The sequence below is a fragment of the Hibiscus syriacus genome, unplaced genomic scaffold (assembly GCF_006381635.1).
Source record: "Hibiscus syriacus cultivar Baekdansim isolate YM2019G1 unplaced genomic scaffold, ASM638163v2 tig00011547_pilon, whole genome shotgun sequence".
NCBI lineage: Eukaryota > Viridiplantae > Streptophyta > Magnoliopsida > Malvales > Malvaceae > Hibiscus > Hibiscus syriacus.
In genome coordinates, this window is record NW_024062249.1 from 116,279 (window position 1) to 125,622 (window position 9,344).

The window sequence follows — 9,344 nt, forward strand, 5'->3', positions numbered from 1 at the left end:
AAAATTAATCATGAAAATCTATCCCCCTGGGGATACCTCTTCTGTGAAAGTTTCTATGTATGAAATGATGAACGACTTTCTTTTCTTTACCCCTTCACAACAGGAGAAAATATATATCAATTGTGTCCCCTTTTGAGCCTATAGTATTTTTCTTCTGATTCAACCCTAACCAAGGATCACCCTCCACACTGGGGGCAAGGTGGAGAAAATATGCTCGTATGAGTGAAGACATTGATTCAGATGAGATATCGAAAGGTGAACCAAATGCCAAGTGCGAAGATTCAATTAGAACAAAAAGAGAAAAAGCAAAGAGAAAAAGAAAAGAGAAAAAAAAAGAGAAAAAAAAACAAAGGAAAATTGAAAAAAAAGACAAGATGCATATGAAAGATTCTCTTAATTCAAACTATGAGATTGATCAAGCACAATCATTTTCGAATCACTTCACTCGAAGATCATAAAGCATCAAATGAGATTGATCAAGCACAATCATTTTCGAATCACTGAATCACTTCACTCGAAGATCATAGAGCATCAAGAGAGAGACACATACGTGCAGATTCAAATTGAGCAAGATATGATTGAAGACATCAGAATGAATTGATTCTTGGTTCAATCACCCTTAAACACTTGTTTGGGCCTTTTATCCATTTCTTTCATAACCATGAACCATTACCTACGTTATGTGCCTTAAAAGTCCCTTCTAATCATACATGGATTTCTTAACAGAAGAGACTATCTTCAGATTTCATCCCGCCCATCAGGATTAATCTTTATTTGCAGAAAATAATTTAATTAATGCATGATAGAGAAAAATAACAAAGGAGGGTTCAAGACGTAAATTCTGAATGACGTTTTGAAACCAAAGGAGGATTTGAGTTGAAAACCTGAAAAGGCGGCTCGAATATAAAAATTGGGCAGCTGAGGCGATCGCACGAATTCCTCAATAAGGCATCGCACAATCCGAGCTTGATCATGAAAGTTGGGAATCAGAGAACACTTCCAATAAGAGGAGCATGCAAGATACTCCATCAAACCTTTGAGCATCAAATAAACAAAAATGCCAAACCTTTGACCAAACACAATAACCTGAGACATTTATATCATTTCCTTACTTAACCATTTCCCAAAAATATATTTGATCTTGGCACATGTCAAACGGCTATAATTTATTGAAGGATTAACAATATAATTAATTCTTTGATATCCAATGAACTCTAGTTTTATGATTTGTCTCAATTGTAAAACCGTGAAAGGGACAATATTTTCAAAACTTTTGGTTAAACATTTTTCGAAACTCTTTTTTGATATATTCAGAACTTTGAAAATAAAAAAGAAAGAAAAACATTTTTTTCAAAACAAAACAATCTCTCTAGAGTAGATCTTGGTAAATGACATGTGGCTCTCAAACACAAAACTCATGCTTAGAATCAATGCTGAAACAAGAAATCAGGAACAATGAGGGCATCTTTGAAGATTCAACATAAAATGTTAGGGCATTTTTTTTAGATTTAACATCAAATGTTGGGGCATTTTTTGAGATTCAACATCGAATATTGAGGCATCTTTGGGAATTCAACATCCTGATGCAAATTATCAGACCTTTTGAAGGCATTTCCTCCATATGCAGGAACAAGCACACAAAGCACGAGACTCCATCCAGGGGATAAAATAGAACTAATTCATGTTACATGCATCTTATACATACTTAAGAGCATCGCATTTATAATTTTTTGTATATATAAGTTTTTGCAGCTTTTAGAGTCAAGTTTCAACTTCAAGATGAAGGATGCTCGATTCAAAAGCACATGGTGGTTGCTCTACCTCACAGCGAAGGGGCAATTGTCTGATAACAAAACAACTTTCCGATTTCAGTCAGAGTCAATTTCAACTTCACGGCGAATGATATTGAACTCAAAGCGACACAATTCGCTCGAGAGTAGATTTCAACTTCACGATGAAAAATATCTAGCTAAAAGTTAAACTTCATAATAAAGGGGTCATCCAAGGTTTCGACTTCACGGCGAAGGGAATCGTGTCCACCTGCAATGTACAATACTTGGATTTCAACTTCACAACGAAGAATATCCAAGTCAAGGCTCAACTTCACGACGAAAGGGCCGCCTGCGATTTCAACTCCACGACGGAGGATATCATGCCACTCAAGACAACACAAGTTCAACTCCACAACGAAGGGACTGCTGGTTGTCAATAAACAATTTCCCAGTTCCAGAGCCAATTTTAACTTCACGGCGGAGGATATTGGACTCGGAACAATACAACTTACTTGGATTTCAACTTCACGATGAAGGATATCCAATTCCAAGGCTCAACTTCACAACGAAGGGGTTATCCACGGTTTCAACTTCACGACGAAGGGAATCGTGCTCACCATTGTCTCTCTTGAGACAGTTTCCAAGTTTCCCTTGAAACAAAATATTTGAATTTATCTCTCCTAAAATAAATTTTGTCTCCCTTGAGATAGTTTCTCTTGAAAGACAAAATCTTCAAATTTATTTCCCTTAAAACAAAATTTTATTTCCCTTGAGATCATTTTTCATGAAACAACAGATATCTTTGAGATCGTTTCCCTTGAAATGAATTCTATCTCTTTCGAGACAACTTCCCTTGAAGCATCATCTGAACCGTTACACTCAGCTCAGACACATACTTGAGATGGTCGATAAGTATTTCTCAAATCAAAAATAGAATGTACACATCAGATTTGAACATTTGAAGAATTCAAGATCAGGGATCAGAATTTGAAGATTCAAGAATCAAGATTCCAGAAAAGAAACCGGAGATCGAGATTTCTCTCCAGAGCCCCAAGATAACATATGTTACATATGCATTTTAGGCACACCTAAGAGCATTGCATCCATAGCATCACATATATGCATAACTTTTTTAGGTTTTAGCTAGAGTCAACTTCAACTTCGCGACGAAGGATATTGAACTCAAAGCGACACAATTTGCTCGAGAGTAGATTTCAACTTCACGACGGAGGATATCTAACTCGAAACCAAACTTCACAATAAACGGTTCATCCACAGTTGCAACTTCACGGTGAAGAGAATCGTGTCCACCCGCAACATACAATACTTGGATTTCAACTTCACGACGAATGATATTCAAGTCAAGGCTCAACTTCACGATGAAAGAGTCATCCGCGATTTCAACTCCATGACGGAGGATATCGTACCCACACATCCACGATTTTAACTCCACGACGGAGGATATCGTGCCATTTGAGGCTCAACTTCACGACGAAGGGGCTTCCTAGTTTCAGAGCCAATTTTAACTTCACAGCGAGGGATATTGGACTCAAGACAACACAAGCTCAACTTCACAACGAAGGGGCGGCTGGTTGTCAACAAACATTTTCCCAGTTTCAGAGCCAATTTCAACTTCACAGCGAGGGATATTGGACTCAAGACAACACAAGCTCAACTTCACAACGAAGGGGTGACTGGCTGTCAACAAACATTTTCCCAATTTCAGAGCCAATTTCAACTTCACAGCGAGGGATATTGGACTTAAGACAACACAAGCTCAACTTCACAACGAAGGGGTGACTAATTGTCAACAAACAACTTTTCAGTTTCATTCAGAGTCAATTTCAACTTCACAGCGAAGGATATTGAACTCGAGACAACACAAGCTCAACTTCACAGCGAAAGGGTGACTGGCTGTCAACAAACAATTTCCCAGTTCTAGAGCAATTTCAACTTCACGACGGAGGATATTGGACTCGGAACAATACTACCCACTTGGATTTTAACTTCACAATGAAGGATATCCAATTACTAGGCTTAACTTCACGACGAAGGGGCCACCCGCGGTTTCAACTTCACGACAAAGGGGAATCGTGCACACAAGCAGCATCCATCTCTAGATTGGATTTCAACTTCATGACGAAGGATATCCAACACAAAGAAGGGTTATCTATCACCAAAGACCTTCGAGTTCGATTACATTCAACTCAGAGGTAAATCAAATTTATAGCATAGCTCAAGGCAAGAAGGGCTATATGTCAACGAAAATTGTCGAGTTTGATTCCATTCAGTTCGATAACACCTCAATCACACTATTGTCCGATTGTAATCGAGGTTTTCAAGCCGAGAAGAAGATCTGGGTTAATCGTGCCTTAGTAGCAAGAAGCCTTTTTTCCGTCAGCATAGCTTAAGTCGAGAAAAGCTATCTGTCAATGAAGACTTTTCGAGTTCGGTTTCATTCAGCTCGAGAGCATATCAACCACATTGTGGAGTCAATGGATTACTTTCTAGTCAAATTTTTAACCAAGGTCTTTAAACCGAGAAGAAGACCAAAGCGGACTACAACGAGAAGCCACATTCTGATTCAAATCATTTCAAGATGGACTCGACTTCGCGACGTAGGAGCCATCCGTAACTCAATTCGATAGGGAGTTATTCTTAAACTCCACTGAACAAAAATTTGTGTCTTTTTATCTTTGTCCTATTTTTCGTTCCAAGAAAAAGGACAAAGAGGGGCAACTGTAGACACCTATTTTCTCAAAAGATAGAACTAGCAAGAGTTCATCTCCTAAGAGGACTCTTCTACCACCATATCTTTTAAAGCAACAACCACACCAACAAACGTGCAACAACCGAGCAAGGAGTCTATTTGCATTAGGATTCTATTGTTAATAGGATTCTAAAAATAGTTAGTTTTTTTCACTATAAATACATGTAATCCTCCCTATTTGTAAGACACGATTTACATACAAGATACAGAAGAAAGCACGAAAAAATACAAAGGCAAAGCTATTGTAAACGATTCAAAAAGGAAATAAAAGACAACCGGTAAATTAATTGGTACTGAAAGGGCGGTTCAAGGGTGCTAATCCTTCCTTGACCGTAACCGACTCCCGAACCCAACACATTTATGGTAAAAACACAGATCAGGTAAGATAGTGTCCGACCCACCTAAATTCGTTTTAAAATGGTCAGTGACAACTGCAATCCATATTTTTCAAGTCGAATCCTAATTTTGGGGCCCAACCGAAAGACGGTTATGACAAAAATAAGGTAAAATAAAGACAAGTAAATTTATGTAATAAACTAAAAAGAAAGACTTAGCCTTTTAATAGAGGTATGCGACTATGGAGTTGTTGGAGGAGTTGTTATGGTGATGTGGGTAGTCGTTGGAAAGAGAAAGTGATAAGGATTTCAACAAAGAAGACAGAGTTAAAATCGGATGGCTAGATCGATGGGAAATCTCAATTGAAATTTTACCTCGGTAGTATGATGATAAAATAACTTAGGGTTTTGGTGGAAGTTGGAATGTGGATGATCTTTGATGATGAAGATGGCATGTGGAGATGATAACATAGATGTATATGTCCTACCTAGTCACAATAAAAAGTTAAACTCAACAATACAACTCTAACAAGCCCTCCTAGTCGCAATGAAAAGGCAAATCGGAGTATGAAGATCTCTCTCTCAAGAACTCGAAAGAACTAAAGATGAAAATGCCTTAAAGGCACAAGGCAATCAGCTCTTGCAAAAATGATCTCTCGTTATATTATATAAAATATAAGAAAAGTTGATAATCGGTGATTACAATGAGGGGCAGGGCCTCCTTACATAGGCTTAGAGGAGTCCTTGTAGTAACATGACTAACTAATAATAAAAATAATAATAAAATACTATACTAATCCATGAGATGTGGGCATCATCAATATGTTCCCTTGATGTAGTGCTTGATCTGATGGTACAGATGGAAAATAGAAACTTGAATGCATGACTTGATAATCAGCTGTTGGATATGATGAACAGTCCAGGTCGAACTTCTGGAAGGTGGAGGCTTGGAGAATAAGATGAGGATGCTAGGGTTTTGTCATCACAAGAAAATTACCCTTATAACCTTAACTTAAACTATTCCCAGGATGAAAATAAGGAAAATACGTAATTAATTACAAAATCCAATATAATCTAGTGTAGGAATTTTTGCATGCACTGTCTTCACTAAAATGACCATATCTTGAGTTCCCGATATCGTATTGAGGTGATTCGAGAACCGTTGGAAATATGAGAGATAACCAATCATAAATTCAAAAGAATATTGACCAAATAACATCAGGGTACCATTGAAAAAGCAATTGCAAGTCTATTGATATGTTGTTATTCTTTTCCAAGGCTTGATCGTGTGAGTCCATTGGAAGATTTAGTCCATCTTCCTTTGATGTGAGCCTTGTGATTCATGTGTTAGGATACCCATTATGTGTTCGTGGAAAGTTTTCGTATCACTCGAGTATGATTTCCAATTTGTCGGTGGTCTTTCAGTAGCTTGATATCTTTTTGTGGTTCGTTTGCCGATATGATCAAATATTTTTGTTCCTATCTTTGTTCGAGTTTCTTGGTTATGTTTTAATCTTTCCTTTATGTGATCTTAAGTTGCTAGTTTTGTTTCAATGATTATAGTAAATTGTTCTAATTATATGCTTAATTTACGGATATGATTCTAAATCTTCATTATAATTTTGGATATTTCCTATTTTTGAATAAAATTAATGACTTCTACAAAAATATTTTTAAGATAGCATATTGATAATATTTTTATATATGAAATATTTTATTAAGAAAAATATATTATCAATACTTTTTAACATTTGAATTTTAAAATAATATTTTAATTATTTCAGTTTAACCACAATAACTTATTTAAAATTTAAAATAAAATAATTTAAATAATATATTTATCCTTTTAACTCTTTAAAAATAAAAGGATATATATTATAAATAAATATAAAAGAAAATATTATTATATATAAAACATATAATTTAAACTATAATAAAAGTATAAATAGAAAAGGTATTTATAATAAAAATATATCTTATAATAACTCACTATTAATATTTTTAATATATAAATCATAAAATTTATTTATTTTAAGTAATTAAAATAAATAAAGCATAAATTATTTTTTAAGGATTAAATCATTGAAATAAAATATAAATAAATAATTAATAAATGAAATTGATTTCAAAGTTCTTTTAAGGACAAATGAGTGGAGCTCATGCATTAGTAATGGTAAAAATACAAAGTTGTTTCTAAACGTAAAGTTGAAAATGAAAAAACTATACATCCTAACTTTTGTTGTAGGTTTGAAACCATTGTTTTCACATCATTTTTTTTTTTTGAATTTTTTACCCGTTTGATATTGATTTTGCGATCAATACGAATTTTTTAACTAAAAATACTCTTAGACAACATTATCAAACACATAGACAACATTACTAAAAATACTTAAGAGTCAATATTATGTTTGTATAATGGATTTTGGCTAGGTGAACTCACATTCAAAATATAAAAATTTGACACATCAAGACCCACGTATGCCAGCCTAAACTTGTACAAATTACTCCCAAATGCATTTAATAGACTCATGCTCTTCAATGCATTAAGAATTCTCTCAATTGCGAACTACCTATTTCGAATGACTCGACAATTTTATTAAAACCACAGTTAACACAAGCTATGATATATCCGAGAAAGTTTATCCATTTAAAAGTGAATTGAACATTTGAAGACTCGGATGGGGTACCGTTCGAATCATACGTAATGAAGAAAAAATTTCGGATGCAAGAGTTTCAAATTCAAGGAAATAAAAGAATGAGAATAATGAATTCTTTTGGGATTCACAATAAATGAAACATGTTTCTAATATATGTTCGTTATAATTTAGGGAAAATTACATGTTTAGTACCTAAATTACTATTTTTGGTCCGTTTCAGTACCTAAACTTTCAATTATTTCAAAACCATACCTAAAGTTTAGGTTTTATTTCATTTTAGTACCCTTTTTCAAAATTTTATTATGTTTTGAAAAAAAAATTGAAAGTTTAGGTACTAAAACATACCAAAACTGATAGTTTAGGTACTAAATACATTAAAGGTGGGGGTATTAAAATGAAACAAAAACTACACGTTAGGTATGATTTTGAAAAAAAATAAAAGTTTAGGCACTAAAAATGATCAAAAATAATAGTTTAAGTATTAAATGCCTAGTTTACCCTATAATTTAAACGATTCATTGTAATCATATATATATAACATGTAGAATTGAGAGACTCAAGTCGAACTTGAAAATTAATCTACTAATTATTAAAAAATTTAGTTACTCAAATTTTATTTTTTGAGTCGAGTTTATAAAATTATAAATCAAATTTCAAAATTCAATCTCTTTTGAGTGCTTTATTCACCCTAGTTTGTATTGTTCCCAAGTCCTAACCTTTGTTGTTAAACTAAGTGTCGAATTTCTAAATAAAGTGTGGACTATAATTAAACTATTTAATAAATATAATATTTTAATGTATTTGTGGATTGTTACTTTAGAGTTTAGACTTTTAAATTTACTTTCATACACTCTTAAGATATTTTTTTGGTTAAATTTATTGATTTATGTTTATATTAAGTTCTATATTGTATTAGTAGATTTTACCTATAGTTAAGAAAATAAGGTAAAAATTTCAACGAGCTTAACGAACAACGAGGCGAGCAATGAGAATCGAGCTTAACGAGCAACGAATAGAGCAACAAATTTTCTTCATGACTAGGAGTTGAGCAAAATGTTAATGAGCTTAACGAGCAACGAGTCGAGTTGAGCAACAAAATTTTTTAACAAGTACGAGTCGAGCACTGCCTAACTCGCGATCGACTCGCTCAATAAGCACCCTAGGTTATATAGAGTTTTTTAAAGAATTAAGTTGGATCGAGTTTGAGTATAAGATAAAAATTTCTTTCCCAGTATAATATTATAATTACTTCATATTTTATCCCTTTTTTTATAATTATATGCTATATATCAAGTCAAGTCAGGATACGAGTTTAGATTTTATAATTTGAGTTGAATTTTGGTCGAGTCGAGTGTGGATCAAGAAATTTAAATTTTAGGTAAATTGGGACGAATCAAAAATCCGATCTGAAGTAACTTTACCCATCACCATCTGCCTACTTCTTTGAAGACACTGTTTACTACATTCCCAATGAATTTTTTGTATGTCCAACGGGCATCACCCCACATTTCTGCAATTAAACTCACAAATGAGTATTATTCTTAAAAAACCTTACAAATGAATATAATTCTAAAAATAAAAAAACTTACAAATGAGTATTAATTGTGGACTACTCTTTTGATTGAGTCATGTACACGGATTTAAATTGTGATCGCATTTTCTGTTGTTGCGTTTATCGTAATTGAAGATACTATTTTTTTTTCTATTTACTATTATTATTATTTATTATTATTATTATGATTATTATTATTATTATTTTATTATTACAAACGGGCCAAGTCTGGCCCAACCAGTTAACCCAAATACAATG